Here is a 24,812-nt window from a genome sequence, read left to right as displayed (position 1 = left end):
GAATTAAAACAATCCTCAGAGATAGAAGACAGCCTTGCAGGTGCTGTTTGTCAGTTTCTTGTTTTCTTGCAAGAGAAGGTCGAGGGGTGGTGTACCCCACCGACCAATGGTAATATGTTAGTTTACTAACCAGTAAGAGTTTTACTTTTCTGTACTTTCACGTATCGGTCTATAAAAAAGATCTGATGTAATAAACCAAGAGAAATTCTCCTGTTCAACTCACAAGAGAGTCTGTGTCGTTCTTCTCGCCGTTCCCAATAGAGCGACATCTGGCGACCCCTGACATTCGGTGCAGCTGACTGATGACGTGCCGCTCCTTCCTCCACAGAGGGGTAAGCGAATATCTCCTGTGCTCTCCTGGAGGGAGCTGGTCTTTCAGACCATGGGATAGTGGGGCCCTGCCAGTGAGCGGGCCTGGAACAGCTTATCTTGACGAAGCTAGAGCTTAAAGTCCCGGGTTAAGCCACTGCGTCTGCACAATTGCATTCGTGGGCCATCAAGATAGACGGTTCTCACAATGGAGAACCGAAATTCAACTGATGATCAGCTTGTCTTTTATGTGTGGCACAACGCCTTGCCACACACGGGACTTGATATTTCCGAAGATGCTATGCGCACTTTGTTCCAGTGGGCAAAAGCGCAGGGTTTTAGTGTGACTGTCAATAATGCCTTTGATCTCGAGATTGGGTTGTCGATGGGAGACCACCTATGGTCTGAGTTAGCTGAAGGAGATACCAGCGTGTGCAGCCTGGAAGCCACCTGGGGCATGCTCTTTAAAGCATGTCTGGGGACAGTGATGCCAGGATGAAGGATTCAGATGCTGGGGGTGCCTCTTTTGTACACCATGAGAGACTGGAGGATGGGACCAAGGACGAGCGGCATAGCGCTCCCTCGGCTCTGCCTGGACCCTCGGAGGACTTGAAACACAGGCAGAAACAGTCTGTACCCCAGAAATCTCCCTCTCCCCGAGAGTTCAAGTATCCATCACCCGCGGAGCTGGGCACGCAAGCTTTGTCAGCAGAGAGGTGGCAGGGGAACGGAGACCGCCCGCCTCCGCCTGCGCCCTCCGCGGTGCCTTCACCGGCACCACGAGCACCACTGTGAGTGGGCACAGGAGGGCCTTCGCTGCCGTGGTGTCCTTCGGCCCCCTTGCGTCCTCTGCGTCCTGTTCTCCTGCGCCGCAAGGGACAGCACAGCAGTCCCCACAGCAGGCTGCCGGCGCAGCGAGATGGGCTTCTGCACCGCCCGCGGGGTCCGCGCATGCGCCAGCCTTGCCAGGGCACCCATCGCTGCAGCCCTCATCAGGGGTGTTCCCTCCAGCCTCCACACCACCTCTGCAATGCCCACTGATGGCAGCGGGACCATGCACCACGGCAGAGGCAGGCGTGGTCCCTTCCCTTCATTCCCAGCCCAGCGCAGGGGGGCAGACGGGTCCACAAGCGGAGCCGCTGCCCATGACAGCTACTACAACACTGTTGCCATGGCAATCACTGCTGAAACACAGCAACAGCAGCTGAGCAAGAGTTTCAGCAAGTAGCAGCAACTGCCAGTTTCTAACAGAGTCAGCTTTACTCAAAACCTGCAAACTTCAACCCGCTCAGCAACACAACTGCAGAACCCGACGAACAAAAACAGCCTGAAGAAGCAACCATGTCTACACCGCAGATAGCTTCACTGGTTACTTCACTGACTACAGAGAGTCAAAAAGCTTTTGACCACAGCCATGTGAACTCTACAAGTCCCTCAGAAGCAATTCTTACGACAATAGAAATAATAATACAAATCATATTTGAGGTGAAAATCCAATGTTAAAAAAAAAAAAGGAGGATTTTACTTAGGCAATGAAAAATTAAAAGCATTGTAAATTGCATTGTTAGCTAATCTGTAAATTGTTTATAGATAAATAAAATTAAGTAAAGTTTCACTGGATTTAGATCTGAGTGTTCTTAATTGAGTTTTGTCACTTAAGTATTCTTTTAAGGTTAAGTTTGTTATTTCCTTATGTCAAAATTAATCTCTACCAAGTTTGAAATATAGGTAGTGCATATTTGGTATCTGCTGGGTTTGTTTTATGAATAACATGAAAAATGGTGATAGTCATTCATCCCAAGAAATTTGGGGAATTTTTCCTTTGTTTTAGTGTTCTCAATGCATGAATGTTTTGAAAGTAGTAGAAGCTTGGACAATGAATTATCAAATCTAAATTTTAACTGACTTACATCAATGAAGTTTAATTAGTTTGTGAATTTGAAAAAGAAAGTATGCTTGTGTTTTATTATCAACAGGTCTAAACAATCACATTAAACTCCATCGCCTTCAAGGAGTGATTCAAAAAGACATCTGGTAATGCTGAGGAACATCTTCAGCTGATGGACTTTTCCCTGAGTTTCATTTATTTAGACTCTAAGCCAAAAATTACTAATTTTCAAAAAACTTTCTCAGTCTCGCCTGAGAAAGTGGCCTGGGAATTCATAAGGAGGAATTAAAACAATCCTCAGAGATAGAAGACAGCCTTGCAGGTGCTGTTTGTCAGTTTCTTGTTTTCTTGCAAGAGAAGGTCGAGGGGTGGTGTACGCCACTGACCAACGATGGTAATGTGTTAGTTTACTAACCAGTAAGAGTTTTACTTTTCTGTACTTCCACGTATTGGTCTATAAAAAAGATCTGATGTAATAAACCAAGAGAAATTCTCCTGTTTGACTCCCAAGAGAGTCTGTGTCGTTCTTCTCGCCATGCCCAATAGAGTGACAGTTTTTTTGGTGGGGTTTTTTTGTGGTCTTTTTGTGTTTTGTTTTGTTTTTTTTAATACTTTGACTCCATTCCAAAATGCCAGAAAAACTCTGTCAAGTTCAGTTTCTGGAGAATAAAAACCCACACACACCTTCAAAAATACAATCAACTTAAAAGAAAACCCCACCCTACACGGACAATCTCTCTGGTCCAAGGTAAGTCTGCCTCTCTACTCAGGTCAAGAATTCCTTGAGTGCATGGAACATCACCAGTTTCTGTATGTTTTTCTTCAGTTACATGACCAGAACCCTTCTCCATTTAGTAGTCCAAACTACTAAGCAAAAAGCAAGTGATTGTCCATGACAGGTTACAGTAGCCCCAAGGACTGAAACACTAATTTCACTGTATTCCTAAACTCCTGTAAACACTCAGGTCTAAGCAGCTAATGGCCAGATGGGAAATTTTATAGAAACTATTTATTGAGAAAGGTACTGCCAAAAGTGACACAGCGTCATAATATTACATCATTTGCTTAAATAATTTGGGTTTAACTTTCTCACGAATGCCTTTCCATGTATTTCATCAAAACTCAGTTCCTTCATGCTCCATGAAAGTTATATCTCTGTATTCTCCATCAAATAAAGGAAAACAAGTCTTTGCAAAACATCCAACGGAGATGGACACTGTGAACTAACAGCAACAGTTACTTTGCAATAAAAAAAAAAAAAATTCAGATTAACTGTAACCCATAATTGCACTAGAGAAGCTAGAGAATGCAGCTTCTCACAAAATGCATACACATCATGTTCCACGCAGGTTTGTTTTCAAAAGCCAGCAACTTTCTGCTGTAAGAGAAGCTATGCTGTAATTGGTAAAGAATGTAAAGCCCTACCCCAGATAAGACCAAAACCAAATCATGTTGCCCTTAAGCTATTGTCCTGACAGACTGAAACTGTTGATTTCTAATCAGTATATTCCAGCCTGTCCAGTTCCAGATCAAGGCACTACTAATCCATCTGTTAGTTCACTGGTATGAAATTCAAGGTGTTTTTCTGTCTATACAGTCTCATTAGTAAGAAGAGAACTCCCAAATTTTATATTTTTCTCATTAAGGAATTTCAAAGGCAGTTCACAATATGCTTATCATATGCAAATGTTTTTGTACAATTTAATACCACAAACTGTAGTATTATATTCAAATAACAACACCTCAACTTTCATTTGGCTTGTGGCAAAATAAAATTAAAGTATGAGTTTTGATGCATAAACAGGATAAATAGATAGGATTTTGTTTCATCATATTGAATAATTACATCCTGGCACCGTGCCCATATCATATTCATTATAAAGAGACTGCAGTGTACAGCATGCTAACTTTCTCAGACAATGGCTAGATGACTGACAAATCAGAAATCTTACAGATATGCTTACTATTTCTGCCTTGTAGTTTCCTGAAAATTTGTTGAACTGCAATTCTTCATTGTATTACCTGCATTAACCAGGACGGTAAACAGAAAAGCTGCTAGTTACACTTGCATTGTGCAAATATTCACATGGCACTGTCTGCGCTCCTTACACCTCCCAGCTTGCAGAGGGTTCCCCTTCAGGTCTGCTCCTCAGCCTGGTGTAAGGACTGAAGAAGGTTGTCATCATTGTTTGCACTGTAGGGAAACACAGAGTTGTTCCCTTCCTTCTGCTGCTGTGAGGCTGAGCCATCTGTGCAGCTTAAAAAGAATTTACACTTACCAGATATTTATCTTCTGCCATGTTTTTGCTTTGGAAATATGCTTCACTTCTGGCATTGTCTAAACTACTTTATTCTGGTCTAAAAGAAGCATTCTCAATACTCAACATTCTAACCTTATTAATTAAAAAAAAAAAAACAACAAGAAATTAAAAAGCACCAGGCACCTAATCCATGCACCATAAAAGGGAAGGATTCAGCTCCTGTCCACAAGAATCACATCCTCAGTCCTGCAGCAGATACCACTGCTGGCAGAATTTGCTTGCCCGGCAAAGTCCACAGAGAATATGAAGTCAAATTTGTCATTTTCAAAATTCATATTTTTATTGCTTTCTCACAAGTTTTTCTGCTGTACTTTTCCCTCCTTCTGTGACAACACATATCCACTCCCTCATATTCTGCCCAACTGTCAGGTGATTCCCATGGAAATACCGTTCTCAATATTTAAATAAAACATAAAGAATTTATAACCTGTCCATGGATATTGCTTTAGAATATCTTTCCTACCAAACCAGTGGGATAAGACTCTCAAATGAAGGTAACAGAACTTTTATGAATTTTTTTCTTGTTAAAATGAAACTTGAAAGACTAAATAAACCATACACAGTTATACAGAATCCTCATTTGGGATTTTATGTGGCAGAGGTGAAGACAAATCTCACGTTTATGATTAATTCCTTAGCAGACCTCACAGAGGTTTCTTGTCCAAGGCCTGTCCTGAGAGGAAGCAAGCAGAGGAGTTCTACATCCCAGTTGTTTCATTTCCAAAGGGAAGATGGAAAGCTCTACTTCAGACCAGTAGGACCATTTACCCAGCCTCCTTATTGATTACAAGGAATTTCTCCATCAGAGAGGTCCACAAAACATTTTCCTTATTTCCTACTTTTTTACTAATAGCTTAACTATAGCAATATATGCATTCCTGAAAATTATATGGCCAGCTTGGGGACAAAAGGAAGTCTCAAACTCAATACAGACACAAACAAAGAAGATCAGAATTGTTAATTTATATTACAGAAATTCCAAACACAAGAGCATCAGGCTACTGTCAGCTGAAAACTGCACTCTATCTTGGCTAATCTAGTTATTTGCCTGAAAAAAATATTTAAACCACAAGTGCAACCTTATGCTACTTTCTCTGCATCTCAGTAAGACAGTAAGGTGATCTTTTTAATGAGAAAATCAGGAAGACACACAAAAGAGGCCTAGCTGTCTGAAGAGCTAGAAGACCTAGCTGTGGATGCTGTAAGAGATTCTCCTCTAATACAGATTTTTAAGTTCAGAAGATTGCCCCCCTTAGAGAACTCTTTATGTGACAAACCCAAACAAGATGAAAACACTCCTGTTTTAAGGCAAAGCAAAAAGTCAAGATTCAACCTGTCTAAAACACAGAAGACAAAGGGACATTTCCTTTTCCTTTGATGGAATCTGAACTCAAAACTAAACCGATGACAGTCAGGCATTGTTCTGACACTATACACAACTGACAGATCTGGTACTGGGCTTTTTACAGGAAGCTTAATATCAGGCAACTCTCCATATCCAGCCACAGCAAGATCACTTCAAAACACCTACTAAAATCAATGAAAGCTTATAAAAATAACTGGAATTATATATGGACTCTCTATATATATACTGAAGGTTGAGGCTTTGTTTGGTTCAGTTTAGAACAATCTCTGGTACATTTTAAAGTTCACTGAAAGGAAAAAAAGAAATTATTAAAGACAACAAAGATTTTTAAAAATGTTTTCTTTGCAAGGACAGACTGATCTTATACTGTGTAATGCCTTTTCATGGAGGACTTGAAAGTAGTGTGAGAGGGTTTTTTTCTACTGAAGTCAGAATATGATGGGAGTACTTTGCTTTATACACAATTTTTATGCATATTTCTCAAAGCCAAAAATAGCTCCTTTGCACCGCAATAAAGCTAGAAAGAGAAAGGCTAATATCCTAATGAAGAATATGTTGAATATCTATTAATGATCAAAATAAAAACAGTCCTTTACCACTTTCAAAACACCTTAACATTTGTTCCTAACCTGGCCTTAGGCATTATTCCTTTCCATTAGGAAAGTTGAAACTACTGAAATATGAATACAAAAGACATCTTTTAATGTGTAGTGTTGATTTCCAACTATAAAGCTAAAAAAAATGTTTGGCATCCTACTCTAATTTCAGCTTCACAAACAGCTGTAAAAGGCTGCCCACATGCAACTAAGCTTTCCTTTAGCAACAGAGGGGTAGGGACAGGTGCCTAACTTGGCATTTGAAGGCAAGCAAAGTCTGGAGATAAAGACCGAGCCACTTAAAGCATTCTTCACTACATATCTTAGAAGGCATTACCCCAGTCCCCAGCAGGGCATCAGTTTTGAAATTTCAAATTGCTTTACTGTTTGCTCAGCAGGGTAATGAGATGAAAAGGATCAGAGACCTGAGCTGTGATGGGGACCAGAGTAAGTTATTATTTTTCAGTAGCTTAAGGAGATAGCAGTGTCCTACTGCTTTATATCATTACAATAGTTGTGCTCTTTTTTGTCTTTCAGTAACATTTCCATGATCACTGTGTTTGAAGGGGCTTTGCTCAGTGATGTTTAGCAGCACCATTAGAACTCTGGCTGAAATAATATGTCATTGTTGTCAGCTGTCAAGCAACTACTTTTTCTGGAAACTTACATTTTTGATGGAGGCTGTTAGCAGATTTGTGTGTGTGATGGTTTAGGGCAAATTTGGGAGAAAACCTCTGAATGGTGTGCCTCCAGAAAGCAAATTTAAGTGGCCCCTCCCCCAACTGGTACAGAAAAAAGATTTCCTTGGAGAAAAGTGGAAACAACAGTTTATTTAACAGAAATTGAACAATATTAAACAATAAAACCTCTTGCTGTTCAAAGAGATAGCAAATCCAGAAAAGTCTTTTTTATGTGCTGTAGCTCAGCTTGCTCAGGTTCTTACCAGTCCCTCCAGTGCCGGAAAGTGCTGAGGCCCAGGGCCTGGTGGGCCACAGGTGAGAGCTCCGGGGGTTTGTCTGGGTTTTCAGTCCAGAGCAGGTTTGAACAGATCCAAGTAAAAGGGAAAAAAACAGTCCTGGGAACTTCTCTGCCTCAGTGAGCTAAAATTAACTAACTAACAGCAAAGGAGAGCTCTGTCCTGCTGTCTGTCCATGATGCAGACACCACAGCCCAGGGCAGTGAGGGCTCTTTCTGAGCACAAACGGTGGCTTCTTCCCCCGACTTGGCTCTCAGAGCCAGTCTTAGAGGTGCAGAACTTAATATGTAACATAAACAAGGCTACTGGGGATACAAGCATCATAAAATCACCAGTATGTATGTGTGTAAGCTGAAGTTTGGTATTTCGAAGGGTTACAAACTAGAGTATGACAGCAGGCCTGTAGGGGATTGCACAGACAGGCACCTGGCAGAAAACCCCCACCTCTTGCCAGGATCACAGACTGCTGCTACTTCCACCTGCAAGCTTGGAAACACTGTAATTGACACTGCACAAGGACACACTGCAGCACAGCCAAAGGGTGAATGCAGGACAGCCTGCATTTAGGCATGCATCACTGCCCAAGCCAGGATCTGTTCACAGGCCCCCTGCACCACCATCACAGCGCCCAGCAGCTCTCCAGCTCATGTAAGAGAAGAACAGTGGCAGACCCAGGGGAAAAAAAAAAATCAATTGCTCTGAGCCAGTATGTCTTTAAAAAAGTCAGGGCTTGCTTTCTGGCTAACCTTGTGTTATAAAAAAGTAAAATCTATATTTAAAGTCTCTTCTGGCTGGGAGGAGGGGAAGAAGGAGTGAAGGAAGGGAAGGTGGAAGGGAAAAAGGAAGGAAATGAGGGAGGGAGGAGGGCAGGCGGGAAGATAGATTTCACTGAGGGTGATACATCTGGTTAACATGGCTTCACCACCAAAGTAATCTGGGATCTGCTGCCTGTAATCAAGAACTGTTTGGGAGAAGGGACCCTATTTTGTCTCTGTAGTCCCAGCATTCACAGACTCCTTAAGCAATTTTGAAGAAGAGTTTCATATACATCGGCACAGACAAGCCTGAGAGACTTTCCTCATGCAGCTGAGGAGAGCACCAGATCCTGCACAACAATTCTGCAGTTTTTTGCTTAGTTAAGATGTTTTCCTAGTGCTAAACAAAACGTGAAATCAGATTTTTCCAGTATTCAAACAGAGCCCCTGAGTATGAAAGAGATGTTTATTTAGAGAGTGAAAGGTGCTTCCTTGGCAAAGTTTTGTGGTGGGTTAACACCTCCCTCCCCACACACCCCTCAGAGGGGCTGGAAGTGATCTGGACATGCTGGCTTTTCTCTGCGCTTGTCCTGGGCTTTTTCTCCAGGCTGAAACATGCATCAAGAAAACTGTCCTGGACTGCCAGGAGACCTGCTCCTGGGGCTGCTTTGTGCTCTTCCCCCTCCTGCCCCTCACCCTGTTCCCCTCACTTCTCTGCTCCTTCAGCAGTTCCACCTTTCATCCTATACTTGGCAGTGTATGGCTGGGGGCTGGGCTGGTCATGACCACCTCCAGATGGCTACAGGGAATCACTATCAAGCTTGGAGCTGGTGGAAGCTGTCTGGCAGTGGGCTCAACCAGCCCTGAGCATCCCCCAGCAGAGACACAGACATTGATCAACCTAGAACAGAGATCCTGAAACTGAGCCCAGACAGACACAGATTTATCTGGATATTACAAAGGATGTGATTGAGGGTGAGAGGGAAGGAAGAAAATCAAGCTGACTGTTGCAAGAATTATTTGGTAGGGATGTTGGTATATCTGTGTCTGCTAAACCACACAGCTCTGTGTGCACAGCTTAAATCCCAGCAGAACTGGGGGAATTCCCAATCTACTCATTCCCTGGCCTTGGATGCTGTGGGCACTGATTCATGGCTTTCCTCTCTACCATGGATTGCAGGGAAAGGATAGCTGGCAGCCACCCCCACACTTCCATGCAGCACCTGCCCCAGATCCTTCTCCCATTCTCTATATGCTGGTCCCAGGAAATCTTGCTCTTTTCAGCTCAGCAAGGTGGGAGGAAATCACGCTACCCTTTCAAAAGGAGAAAAGAGTGACGTGTCTCCAACACATGGAGACATAGATGATTTTCCTTCCATTGGGGCTGACTGCCTAACGCATTACATTCCTGCCATATTCATCAAAACAGACAACCACAAAGTTACATAGTTGTAGCCAAAGAAAAGACAATGAGCAATCTGTCGGATTTGACATAAATAATGCCAGTGTGAGCAGGCAGGAGCTGAGTAAACAGGAGCTGCCCATCTGCAGAAGCAGAACTGGCCAAAAGGCAGCTACTTTGCCTGACCATACCCACAGGATATCTGTGATACCTGTGCTACCCTAATGAGGACTCCACAGGAGCCTCAAAATTTTGCTTTTCATCGACATCAAGGGAATTGGGGTTTCTTGTTCAGGATTCACATTGCAACAGGCCTCACCTCCTCAACTGAAAAGTCAGGGAATGCATTAATGTTGTGGTTTTATTCACAAAAAAAGTGTGGTATTAAAGGCAAGATGCTTTGCAATAGAAGCAAATGGAGACCTAGACCATTTGAGTCCCATTGACATTTGACTCCCATGGAGTCCCAATAGTAAGAATAAATGGCTACAGTGAGTTTGGTTTGACCTGAAGAACTCTTCATTCAAACCAAATCAAATTTTCAGCTACACGCAACAATACTCAGTATAAATAAAATATCTCTCATCGTTAAACCTCAAATAAAAGGAAGTTGAAGAGAACATGATTGCACTGTCCTTGGTTTTATTAACTCTGCCATTTAGAAAGGTCCAGTTTCAAAAAAACCACATGGTTTTGATGCAACTATTTAAGTTCAGACTGTTGAACAGTTTAAAGTAAGGATGTATTCAAGTAGTTTGTTAACATTTCATATACCATTAGAATCTCAATAAGCCATACTCCAAACACCACAATATTCTATGCTATTACGTAGCAGTGCATATCTTTTCTCAGATGTTCTTCTTTTGACAACACTGTGCTGGTTGTTACATTTCTGATGTAGGGATTTCAGATCTCTCCCTCTCTGGTCACTGCTATGATGTCTCAATGCTCAGGTCAGTTTTCCCTTATGGAATGGTTGAGAACCAGTCTAATATGGCAGTAGCAATGGTTCCGAATTGTGACAATACTTCTCTGTATGAGATTTTGCACAGCACTAGGCTTAAACTCTTCATTTACTGGCATCTCCATAAATTGTACCGTCAGCTGCTGTGTGAGGAAGGTTAGCCTGGATTAGCAACACACACCCCAAAGCACTCTTTGAACAGTGTTCAATGAAATAATGCCTCCAAGACTGGCAAGCTTCTCCACATTCACATGGCCATGACTGCAACAAACCGATTTTCTAAACAGATTTCTGCTCTCATCATTTTATGTGTTTTAACATGCCTGGCTTACAGTCTTTTAGACATGCTGATGTTTGAATAGATTTTTTGTCACCTTGTTGCTATTGCAAACACAAACCAGAAATTGGTTAGAGATAAAACCAGAATAACCAGTGGTCCATTCTGGAAATTTGGTCTTTGTGTGTAAATTGGGCTGGCCCCAAATAAATTTAGATTTGTTTATAAGGAAGTCCCAGCTGAGATCCTGTTGTAAAATAGGGGACAGAGCAAGGTCAGGACAGCAATTAGACCTGCATTGTAACAGGCACACAAAACACCAGAAAACCATATGCACAAACTTTCATATGCACAAACTCAATGTTTCTCCAACAAGTCCATAAGAGATCACTGCTCCTAAGAAGAGTTCACCCAGATAGACATAATATTCATATCATCTCCTCTATAGCAAGAAAACTTAAGCATCTTTTCAGCAGGAGGTGCTTGCTTCCTTTCCAGGGCTAAAACCCTCTGCTGACAGCCTTCCTTCCCTCTATCTAGCAATCAAACCCTCTGAAGAAGGACAAAATATTTAAGTCCATATCCAAACTAGCATTTCTTAGCATAGCAGAAAAGGTTTCCCACAGAACCTTTTAGCTGTGATTAATGCTGTGAAGACATTGGTAGGCAAAGCATGGCTGGGCAAAAAAAGCACAAAGTATTTTTCATGGATGTCACCTCCAACTAATAGATAAATCTGCTTCAGCTATTTCTATTGCGCTCTCTCTCTCTCTGCTCATGTGGCTCTCTAGGGAATTAAAGCCTTGTAAATACATGCTTGTTTTTCTCTTCTGTACACAGAAATCACATCCACCTTGGGAATTCCTTGGACTGAAATGGTTGGAGGTGAAAGAATGTTATAAAGAAGAGGTGCATATGTGGCATTCCAAGGCAGCATTATGCCCTTTCCTGGAAATCTTTCTGTATTACATAGATACAGTCTGGCTGAGAACCCTGAACCACCAAAGAAAATTAATCCAGTTCCAGCTGAAAACTGGTTTTGATGGTCACCTTTTAAACAGAATGCTGTCTAAGGAAAGCGAAACATTTATTTTCCAAAAAGTCATTGCTCAAAAAATAATTTTTACACCAGAAAGGTAGACTTCATAGTCCAGAATAGTTTTTGGCAATCTTTTTTTTTAAAAAACTGCATGTAGCATTTTCACTTTAATGACAAGTGAGTTTTGCATATGTGGAGGCAAGAAGTAGAGGGTCAAGAAGGCAATATGACAATTGTCAATAAGACAGAACAGTAGCACCAAAAAAAGGGCAAAGTCCTTGGGTGATCAGCCAGAAGAAAGAGATTTTATCTGCATCTTGTGCAGGGGATGGACTCTGACTTGATATGACACCAAAAAAAATTATGAAACGGGAGAAAATCATACTTCCAATCCATGCTTCCAGGCTGTGGATGTATCCATCAGGGACCAATGACAATTTTAGCCACACCTTCTCCCGCCTGAGATTCAACTGCTGCACAGTTTTATGTGCCATAAACTGTTAAGAGTCTGGCTTGTCTTTAAAGCTACAGCTGTGGGAGTCATGTGTTACTACTAGGAAGGTGAAATTAAATAAATTTCTATAACTCGCAATAACAGGGACAATGGTCAATAACAGAACATTTAGGGAATATGAAACAAACAAAAGCCAAAGGAAAACCAGGTGAGGAAAAAAAAAAAAAAAAGGCTGTTCTAACTCTTTAAGCTCTCAGTGTAAAATGCAGCAGCTAAAAGGTGCAAAATCTGGCAGCTAGCAAGTCTACCAAGATTAAAACAATAACTGAATCTTCATTACACCTTATACCTCATACCTTAGGGTATGAAGACTTACTCCATTCTGTGTGTCCTCACAAATCTTTGCAAACTAAGGCAGTGGTAGCAGGTACCATTTTTCTGAGGTCTAAACCTAGTCCCTAGAGGGACTAGGACTCCCAGTTTATCAAGGTCAGTTAGAGCTTAGCCTGAGCCCTTGAAGTTGCAGGGCATTATTTGCATCGCCATATCTATTCTTCCCCTAGACACAAAGCCTACCATTGCCTGGGATTTCCTTTCTCTTCAACCTAGTCAAGCATGAGTGAGGGGACAGGGAAGCACTACAAGGAGCAGTCATCTACTTAACTGGTCTCTGTAAACAGGTCTTTGTCAAAACAACCAGAACAAGAAACACAGCTGAGGCTACACTACGTGAGTCACCAGAGCTTGTAATCTCTTTTTACATGACTCAATTTTCTTGAAATATAGTCTTAGACTTTTTTAGGTAAGGTTTTAGATAGATAAAGAAATACTGGAAGTTAAAGAAACCCTTACTTTTTATATATATTTTTATGTTTGGTTTTGATAAATCCATCAGGACTCAGAGCGCATGTATGTAAGCCAATGTGTGCTCACCTGTGCTAAGCATCAAGTGGTTAACATGACATGCCATGAACCCTTAAAATGTAAGATATTTTGTAATAAGCATAATCCAGAATATGTATCTGAGAAATCCAGCCCTACTGGGAAAAGGAAGCAACTTCAATCCACTCAGTGTAAAATAAGTTGCAGTAATAGAGCTCTGGAAGGGACACTAGCAGCAGGACCAGAGAATAAGGCAGTTGAGAGGATCTGAGGAGTCTGAGGGATCGTAAATGAATAATGAGGACAGCAGTACAGATACTGAATCTCACAAATGGAATCTGTATTGAAACTGAGGAGAGCCAGAGAGCAGTTCACCACTCTTGGGTATCCACCCAAGTTTAGCAGTTAGTGCATCAAACATCAGGTCCCAAACAGTATCTTAACATCCAGTGTCCTGTGTGAATCAGTGGTGTAATTTCAATGACCTTAAATCTGGCTGGATCAATTCCTTGCTTCCCTCTCCATTTGTTTTTTCTAGTTTATCTTCTTATACAGCAGAAGACTTCATCTGATGTTAATGCCCATATTCCATATTGAACACATGAGATTTTCTTTCATCGCTTGCCAACCGTCTTTAAAAGATGCCAGTCAGCAACAAACCATGCTTCTGGTTTAAACCACTCCTTTCACCCTGTGGGCTCTAGAAGATAGCTGAACATAAAACAGCATCTTTTAGAAAAACAATCAATTTCTGACAAGCATGCTTCTAAACAATGCTCAAAGGTTATTATCTATATACTCACGAGTACCTCTGTGTATCTCTGTGTATCTTTGTCTTGCTCAGCCAACACAGAAACTTCTAAAATTAAAAACTAAATTAACAACCTTGTTCAAGAAATACAGTATTTTTCAAAAAATTGTTAAATCAAGCTGACATTTTTTGGAAACTGACAAGGAAAACAACAGGGTAATAATTAATTCACCCTACACTATAAGCCTTCTTTGAAAACCCTCTCATTCCATCTCACCAAAATATTACCAAACTAAAATTATTGTTCTTGTTATGGTCAGGTTCAGCTCTTGTGTTCTCTAGGCTCTACTCTCTTCCAGTTAATTTGGCAGGGCTTCAATGAAGCCAGGGCTATTCTCCTGACTGAGATTTGGGCCTCTACCTATTAAATGAAAAATTTCAGTTCTTGCCAAGGTACAAAATTAGCTACATCTTTCAATGATTTTCCTTCCTGGATGCAGCAAACCACCTGTTTTTCCACTTGTAGTCTTGTAAAGCAACACCAATCACAAAGCTTGCCAGAAATGACAAAATATATATTTGAAAGTTAATCTAGCAAAATAGATTAAACTTCAAAGGTCCAATACAATCTGATCTATAAGCCAAATGTTGGTTCCTGAAGTCTTGTGGTGCCATCACCCTCAAACAGGAAAGTTGGCCAGAAAAAAGGGAAGACAGAGAATTGGGATTGTTCAGCCTGGACAAAGGAAGGTTAGAATTTAAGAGTACCTTCTAATACTGAAAGGGGCTAAAAAAGAGCAGGAGAAGGACTTCCAAGAAGGGCATGGAGTGATAGGACAAGGGGCAATGGCTTTAAACTGAAAGAGGACAGTTTTAGATATTGGGAAAACATTCTTGACTATGAGGGTGGCAAGGCTAAGTTGAAACAGGAGTCCTTTTCTCTCAAGATACTTTGCCTGGATCAGTGGTCACAGAGGACCAGAGCACAGTAATAACAATGACAAGAAGGGGATACTGTACAAATGAAGCCAAAGGAGTATTTCCTCTTAAGAGAAATGAGGCCTTACCATTATAAAAGGATGGTAACATTAAGAAAGTGTTATGAAGATGTTAGTTTCCCAAGAAGAAATTACAAGAAGATAAGGTTGTATGTTGACCAAGGTGATGTGTGGTAAGCAAATGAAGACTTCAAGAGAGCAAACCAAAGAACAATCTGTCCCAAAGCAATGTCAAGTAGCCATTTCTTAGGGAAGAAAAATGCAAATTTTGTCAGAAATTTCCTTGTTGCTAATGACGAAGTCTACAATGAAAAGGTCAGTCTATTGTATGGGTATCATCAATATCACACTGCCACACTGTCCTGATGAAAGAAGAATATTCTCCCCTTTGGCTGTCACTCTGTCTTTGCAATGCTGCACCAGATGCCTGAGATGAGGCAGGAACTGCTGTCCAAGGAGGGTACAAACATTGTGGACATTCAGCTGCTGCCAGGAGTGTGGCAACCAGCAACACAACAGTTTAAAAGCAAACACCCCTCGCAGTTCAATAGGGTAAGTTAGGGTAATGATGATCTGGGTGTTGATGGACATCGTGGACATGGGTGAGTATTATGGATCTCAAGTCATGTGATGAACAACATATTCCAGCTTTTGGCCTATCTCCAGGTCACCAGGCATGTACTAATATCCATCCCTAATTTAACTTTTTCTAACCCAAGATGGAATACAGTTTATGTCAACTATTAATTAAAACTATCAATAGTAATTATTCTCAAACATCAGATATATGATAATTAAATTATTTTTGAACACCGAAAGAACTCATATAGGGCTGCTGGGCTGCAAGAACTTATAGAACAAGCTCCTTCTTGAAATGGATTTGTTGATGTCATAATAGATTTGTTTCTCCTTTGAGCACCCACAAGTGTTGATTCCAAAGACATGAGCATTTGATTGGAAATGACTGCAGATTGATTGCAGGTCATTATATACTGGAAAATACAGACTGCCATGCCAGGAGATACAGAGCTACTGGTATTTAAAAAAACATCAGTGAGTTTCTATACCATTTCCTTGACCCAAATATTCTTATTTAGAATAAAAACAACATGACGACAATAAGGTCGATGCTATTTACTCTTTTTCTTTTTTTCATTCCAGTGAGGGTGTCTTTCTGTTGCTCTTTGTTCAGACTGACATTAGCATTTATTCATGCAGATAATGTATCAATTACTCCTATGGTGATTAGAAGTGAGGTCTGATATCATGCTTAGGCAACAAGATTGTTACGGGTTTTATAAAAAAATAGAGTGTCTCAATCTTCTATTTCAAGAGCTACTAGAGTGGCAGGAGAATCTGCCTTTGGTGGTCCTTTTACTGTAAGGACAAATGTTGTCACTTCCTGAGACACCACAGGCAATACTGAATAAATACAATGTGCCCAGTTCATACTGCTGCTGCTCTGTGGAGCCCTAGCTGTGCTTTTTATTCTCTTAAGGGGACAGCTGAATCCAAAGGAAATAGCAGCAGAGGGGCTGGGGAACACAATTTTGGTCATCAAATCTAGCAGGTAGTTTCAAAATTGAACTCTGGGTAAATAAAATTACTCAAAGAAACTGCAAACTATAAAGAGATAAAACGGTGATACAAAGCAAATTAAATATTTCAAAATATCTGAAATGACACCCTATTTTCCTCCTGTAAGCAAAAAAAACAGCTTATGGCTTTGGTCAACCCAAAATAATTTTCTTCCCAGTTCTTAGTTATTTCCATCATTGATATTTGTGGTTACAAACTCATTAAATTCCCTCTAAAAATCCAAATAATGAACACATATACACAAAAATAGAATTAGCAGACATCAGGGTCCATCACTAGATTCTTAATTTGTTTTCCTACTTCAAACTCCACTTTTCTTGTGTAGATTTGAAAGTCAAAAGTACAATCTTCTCTGTCAAATTCACTAACCCAATAGAGAAAAATAGATAAATCCTTACACTCTCAATGGTAAATAAACAAAGAAAATAAACAACCCTCACCCCCAATAATGCTATCCAAAGAGGTTTATAATTTTGTATTTGCAATTTTATGTAAACATAAAACAAGACCTCAAAAAAAACAGCCCTACAGAAAAAAAAAAATGCATGGTTAATATTTCAGGCAAAAACTTTTCAAATTTGAGTAATTCCTGGCAGAAATCTGTATGTTGCAGAATTTTTTTTTGCTATGGAAACTGTAAACTATATAAGAGAAACAAAGCCATAGACCAACCATTTCTAGTTAAAATTTCCTCCTCTCTCATGCAAATCATATAAGTCCTTGAACAGCTCCTCTTTAAAGATCACCTCCTGCAGCATAGGTGCAGCTTTTCTCGCTGAACACCTGTGAATTAGTAATATTCTGCAACTGCCTTGCATAATTTGTGAGCAGATATAAGTGGTGCACAGCCAGCTCCCCCAGCCCTGAGAGCTGAGCCTGCTGACAGCCTGTGGGTTGTCCAGGTGCTGCCTCTTTGATGTGGATTACACCTCCTCTGGGACGGGCAACAGGGTAGATTAATGTGGCCTTTAGCCACCTCAGTATTGCTGTTACAGTTTCTCTACAAAGCTCAAGCTGAATATCACTGAACCCCTAATTTCCTTTACTGCTGCTGTCCTTATCTAATCTCAGGTACCTGAACAATTCTGAGCTGTTTCTCAGACATTTGGGTCACTGGCTGCATGCACTGGGGCATGCACAAGGGCAGCAGCAGATGTATTGTGTGTGACAGCCCCACATTAACAATGACCTCTCCCCACTCACTACTGTAGTGGTGCCTGAAATGATTATGTACAAATTATTTGTCTCTTGTGTTTTTAGCAGCCTTACTGTAGTAAAGTGGTGGCCACAACCCATGACCCACCTCTAGTTTTCTCAAAACCACAGGCTGCCCTCTGTCTGATGCTCATCAGCACAGAAAACCAACCCACAGCCATGACGCCAGGACACCATTTAATGGCTGGAATGGATGATCTTACAGGTCTTTTACAGCCTCAGTGGCTTTATGAGTCTATGTCTGCATTCAGAGTACACAGCCTGTGCAGCCAGCAAATAACAGGGTCTCAGTGAAAGCCTCATGAAGCTGGGTACTTCTTGAGTGCCACTTTATTTTTCTAAAATTTTATTTGCTGACAGACACTACCTGCTTGTGATGGATTTCATGACTGGCAAATTGTGTTATATCTTCTCACTGTATTCTCAAGATAACTGAGAACAGTTTGTGGGAGTGATGCAAGGATGTGAAACCTTTATCAGTTTGTGGCTTACATTTGCACTGTGGAGAACTGAAATTGCCTTGACTCAGCCCAGTGTTTGAAGTATAATGCTGGAGACTGGTTTCTTCTGCCTGACCTGGTCCTGCTTTTAAGAAATGTACCCACTATCACCATGTATTTTTTAAGGTGGAGCCCATTCTACCAGCAGTTCAAATCCCTGAATACTCCAGTTGCTACAGCGATCCAGTGACAAACAATTTTCACACCCAATTCTTTAAAATCTGTTCTACTTTTCATCATCATGGACTACAACCAGTGGGTTCTTCAATCTAGCAAAGGTTTGAGCCACTTGACATCTCCCTAAGTCATACCAAAGTGATGTTCACACACTCCTGTTCAGCACACATGTGTTTTCCCTGCTGATCAACAGCATCCCCAGCACAGTGAATGCCAAGACACCTTCTCAGGTGCCTCCATCAAAAGCAGTGTTGTGTTCAGAGTAATCTGTGGGCACGGTCCTTACAAAGAAATATTAGACAATATATAAAGAAACAAAGACATCTGGGGACACTTGGCTACAAATGACATTTAGGGGCAGTCTATGGGGCTGTTACCCCACAGCCCTGTATATTGTAGGCTGTCCATCTCTTGTCTGGCTTGCTGACCATGGCCTATCACAAAGTAAGAGAGCTTTAGCAAAGGAGACCATGAGCTTGTACAGCAGGTTTGCTCTGTGAGAGGCAAGACTCCTTCACAAGACTGTGTAAACTCTAAATCATTCTTTTGGCTTCATTTATCCAAATACAGCATTGTCATCACAACAGTGTTATTCTGACAGGTTAATGAAAATATTTCATCAGTATTACAAGCAAACTTTGAGCACAAAAGAGAGTGATTTAGGTATGCTAGAGAAGAAAACCCATCCTTTTACAACTACTCTTCATTTTCCAATACTTTGCCTTTCTCCCATAAATTATTCCCATGCAATACTCCGAAAATCCCATCTGCATTATACAAAGTTAAATTTTTCAAGTTTCTTGCAAAATATCTCAGTTAATTAAACACAAATAACTTAGTTTCTCTTCAGTTTATGTGTTACTAAATATCCCCCTCCATGCACAAGGAATGGAACAAAGTCTGGAACAAGAAGAAAAACAAGTTACCATAGAAGAGCTACTAGCAATTTCTCACCAAATACAATAAATTATTGTATATGGGGAAATTAAATGTACTTCATGGTGTTGTCACTGACCATTTTACAAGTGTGGGTGACAGAAGCACAGAGCAGAATAGAAATGTGATACAACTGCCTCTTGCAGTGTGTTTCCATTGAAGCTGGACTCTTTTTTTCCTCCTTTTGATAGATTTATACTGATGGATGGTGAAGAAAGATTCTGAATTAAGTGGAACCTCTGTTAAGCAGCAAAAAGCAACAGAACAAACATATGTGGAAATTTCACACTGCAGTCTCATGCTCCTGTTTGAGTTACTCAACAGAGCAGCTCTTCTAAGAGGGTTCAACCCTCAGCTTCTTCTAGAAGGGTTCAACCCTTAGCTTCTGTAGAAACCTGTTAGCTTTGATGACCTCTAAGAGGCATTCAGGTCTACTCACATGAGACTCTGCCAGGGCCAACCAAGCACGAGATTCAGACTTGTTTCTGGAGACTTATACATCATCTGTCTTCAGACAGGAATTAAACTGGATTTTGCAATTGTGCAGAGTTCAATTTCAAAATCAGTTCCACCTTCTGAGATTGTATCCGTGGACTTAGAGCTATTAAGAGAGTTGGTGTCTCACAGGCATGTGATTTGCCATGGTTTCTGTAAAACCTCTTTTTGGTTCAAGAGCAATGGTAAGAGCCATCAATGATAAATGTTGCTCCTCCATTGGATAACTTTTTTGAGCAAAGGATCCATTTGCTAGAGCACAGCAAAGAGAAAATAAAGTCAAAGAAGGCATGTATTGTCAAGGCTATTTAAACAAATGGCTTAAAGAAGCAGAGGATATGTGGCAGTGTGGCACGCTGTATGACCACGAATAACACTGACACCCTCAAAACAAGAAAAGCAGAAACCTTACTTCAAAAGCAAAGGATATCCAAGCCCCAGTAGCTAACTCTATCTAGCAGACACAAGTCTGTTATTTGGCAATGAGGGGCATGACTCTCCAGTTTATTTTGGTCCTCAGATCCCTAGAGGAGATGTTAAATTATTGATCAGCACATTTCTGCACATGGATCTGTCTTGAAGCTAATTCTTGCTCTGGTTAAGATAAGAGAATAACACATTACAAATCCTTCAGGAAAATTGATCAAAACACAAATATTTATATAAATATAAGCCCACTCTTCTACTGTGCTGCTCCCTCCCCCACTCCCTGCCCTTTCTGACTACGTCCTTGATCACTCCCATACAACTTTCACTATAACCAGAAAGTATGGCAGCTCCACAACACAATCCACATGCTGTTATGGGATGTCCTGTACCCTGCACTAATGAAGCTTGACCCTTTTGAAATAAAATACAGGAAACTCACTTGGTTAGGGAAAGTTATCTTGTACTTCAAGAGGTTGGACAGACATAGATCCACTCACTTACTACAGAAAAAAGTAGTGCAACAAGTCTATGATTGATGCTACCCTCTGTTCCCTAGGACTGTGTTGAACTGCTCCCATCACTGTTACATGTGATTCACAAAATCACAGGGTTAAAAGGTATCTCTAAACACCATCTACTTGAAACCCCTCTGCCATGAGAAGGGACATCTTCCACTGGACCAGATTCTGCAGTGGCCTTGAACACTTCCAGGTATGAGGCATCCACAACACTGGGCAACATGTTCCAGTGCCTCCCCAGCCTCAGAGTAAAGGTTTTTTTCTTCTAAAATCTAATTTAACCTACCCTGTTTCAGTTTGAAACCATTCTCCCCTATCATGTCACAACATACTTTTGTAAAGACATCTGATTGTTTACAACACTGGCCAGCTCTTCAGCTGTTTTGACAGGTGCAGGCTACCAATAAAGCAGCTTTCCAAAAAGGGAGAAAACGGGTTAATGCTGACTCCACATCTAACAACCCACATAATGATTATCCAGGATAGATAGTAAAAGTCAGATTTTGTAGCCTCTCCTTTTCAGCCCCATGTCCAACCAATAGATGTTGATGGTAGCACAATTTTTACAAAAGCATGAGATTTTCAAAATCAGGACATGCATCATGAACAACAATGCCCTTCACAATGGGTCTCTCAGCTGCTGCCAAGCAAGCATTTCTGAATAGCACCATTGAAAAGCAAGTTTCACTCTGGATATGTAAACCTAGCAAATACTAAATAAGGAGAGAGGAGATGTGAGCTGAAGCACCAACTTTGCACACCAATGGCAATAAACGTGCTGGCCATTATTTTTGTGTTGTGCTCCATCCAAACATCTATCTGTTAAAAACTCCAAGAGCTTTAGGTGTTCTTCAGAAAACCTATTTTGGATTGCAAATTGATCTTGGCACCTAGTCTTTTCAGTGATAAGATTAAAAACAAAACAAAAAGCCAAAACAAAACATGAAAAATAAATTCCCTGTGAATGGTACAGGGCTAAGAATTCATAGTAACATCAATCTGGGCTATCTGAAGAGCATGGAATTCCTCCAGAGTTTGAAAATTCAAAGCACAGAGCATCACTTACACCCAGGCAAAGCCACAGCAGACACTATGCAGCAGGTTCTGGAGAATTTACCTCCCAGCTGCCAAACACAGAACACAACTGAACTGGTTTAATTTGCATTGGGAATTCTCACCTGGGAAGCAATGGTCTGAAACACAGCAAAGATCTCAAAAGAAGTTATAGTCTGGGGTGTCCTCACTTACTTCCTAAGAAATGAGCATTCTGGTTTCAGTCACTCAGAACAAGGTGGCACAGCTGATTTCACCACTCTTGTGTGAAAACTAGTGGAGAATCGACCATGTATCACAAACTTGCTGGGAACAAACCAAGACAGAGTGAAAAGACAGGCACATAAGTCTTCTTGAATCAGTACTATAGAATTTATCTTTGTTCTGCCTTTATTTTGAGGAAACAAAGGCAGATCTTACACTTGAAGAGTCACCAACTGAAAAAGCTTCTTTCACCATAACTTCACCCGGTACACATAGGACAGCATTGGTGGATCAAAGAAATGTTTCTTTTAAGCACTGATTATATGTAGCTGTTTTCCATTAGAGAAGTTTGCATTTCTTGAGGGTCTAGTGACAACTCCACAATAAAATTCCAAAGTGGTATTCACAATAGTTCCTCATGAGCACAACTGGAAAAACACATGTCCTCCATGCTGTTTTATAAACCACACAACTCAAGATATTTGAGGCTGCAGAAACCATTAAGATGAAAAACTAAAGCACAAGTAGGCTGATCAGTTCAACTTACTATCTGATAGAAGTAATAATTATAGATATGTCTGCCAATTTAAAAAAACCCACAAAAAACAAAGTACAATGGTAGTAGACTCTTACCATTGGACAAAGGGGCAGGGAAGACAGAGCAAAGAAAAAAAAAAAGTCGAAGTTTTTATGATGACCAAAGCTGTCAAAGAGAATTGAGGTACAGTACTAAATAAAAAATCAACCAAAAATTCAAAAGCCTCCTTTTTCTGCTACTGAACTCTCTCAAGCTAGACCAAATATCTCCAATTACAAACCAAGCAAAAGGTTCTGTAACTGAACAGATGTAACTACATGATTGAGGAATTAAGAATATGGTTCCCTACTAGTTCCTTCTCTCCTCTGATGTCTCATCAATCAGAAAAAAAAATTTAAAAAAATCTTTATTGTGTGTTGACACAGGTTAATAAGCACCAACAACCAGCACAGTTCTGACCAGATTTTTGTAGTAATTCTACATACACTGAAACAAGTTCACATCCACCATATCAAAGGAGAAATGCCACTTGATATCATCCTTGCTGTTACATGTTGCTTTAATTATCTTTTTCGGCATCACTGGTTTTCTACCCAGACTAGGCAAAAGCCAACATTGAAACATGCCATGTGAGAGCCAACAATGAAAGTGGGAGGAAAGGAAGGAATACAAATAAATACGGGAAGATAGTAAGGAGCTGTTGTTATGGCTACCAGTGCTTGATAGTTCCTCAGTTGATGTAAATTTTGTCCTTTTTCTCCCCTGTGTCAAACCTTGAAAGCAGATTCTCTTCCTGTTCAGTATATTCAGAATTACCTGTGGACAAATGCATAGACCCCTAAGGTCTTACCAGTCTATACCTTTAGAAACTACCAACTCAAAAATCAGACCTGAGAGCAGCAGAGATGATTTAAAAGAGAGGGAGGTCTACAGCAATGTCCTCAGATTAAGTGGGATCCTGAAATTCAAAGGCTGAGGGCAATCACACTAAGTAGTCTCAGCCTCAAAGGTAACCCCTTCTGCAGTAACTCCTATGCCAACCTTCCCTCCCAAAGCAAGCACAAAACCCCCATTGTACAAGAACGAAAGGTTTTAAAAATACTCCGTCTTCTGCCCAAGTACAAACAGGCAGAAATCTGTGCACAAAGCCATGATCTCTATTTTTTTTCACACCCACCTCATTTGAAGTGGGGCGGGGAGGATGTCTGCTGGGGTCCCTGCTCTGTCCCAGGTGCCTTCACGCCCCACAAAAGACCACACCGCATGCAGGACGAGCGCTGTTACTCTGACACATTTATTTCTCAAGTACTTACCCACAAGGAGCCAGAGAACTACTGTATAACCTTAGAGCTTGGAAATCTCATCTCTCTACCTGCAAGCTGTCATTGACAGTTGATCAAAACGCCTGCATTTCTCTCCTTTCCCGGAGAAACTGAGGTTTTGCATAGATGCAAAAACACCGAGTGTCAGGTGTCTCTCAAAGCATCCAAACCTGACAGGGAAACCCTACACGGTGATATTTTAGCATCTCTGCTCCAAAGCCTCTCTCCCCGCATGCGGCGCGTCCATCACGCCCTGCAGCCGTCGCCGCAGCCTCCTCCTAAACCGCAGCCCACCCGCACGGCCCCGCGGCTTGACAGCACCGGTGGTGGAACCCTTTCCCGGGAGGTGTTCTCAGGGCTGTTCACGGGAGGAATCCCGAGGGAAAGGGCGGGAGCCTAGCAGCCGCCACGGGAAAAGCGGCGATGACCCCGCGCGACTCCCGCCATCGCTAACACCGACCCACCGCATCCCGCATCCCGGCCCGCTCTGCATCCCGCATCCCGGCCCGCTCTGCAGCACGGCGCAGGGAAGCCGCCGCCTCGCCTCACCCCGACTCCCGCCTCTCCCCGCAGCCCCCGCGTCCGCCGGTCCCGCAGGGGCATCGCCCGCCGGACCCCCCGCGCCCCCCGGCCCCGCTCACCCCGCGGCGCGGCGGCCCCTCTACGGTCGGCGGTCTCCGGGAGGGGGTGTGGGCAGCGCTCGCCGGTCAGGCATCTTGGTCCGCCCTCCGCCGCAGCGGGGTAGGCCGGCTCCGGGGCTCACTCGCTGTGCCGCCTGCTCCCTCGTCCTACTCGCCCCTTCCCGCCTCGATTCCCCGCAACGATGCCTGGAGGAGAACAGGTTCAGC

This window comes from Parus major, chromosome Z (genome assembly GCF_001522545.3).
Source record: "Parus major isolate Abel chromosome Z, Parus_major1.1, whole genome shotgun sequence".
NCBI classification, from domain to species: Eukaryota; Metazoa; Chordata; class Aves; order Passeriformes; family Paridae; genus Parus; species Parus major.
This window is presented reverse-complemented; position numbering follows the sequence as displayed.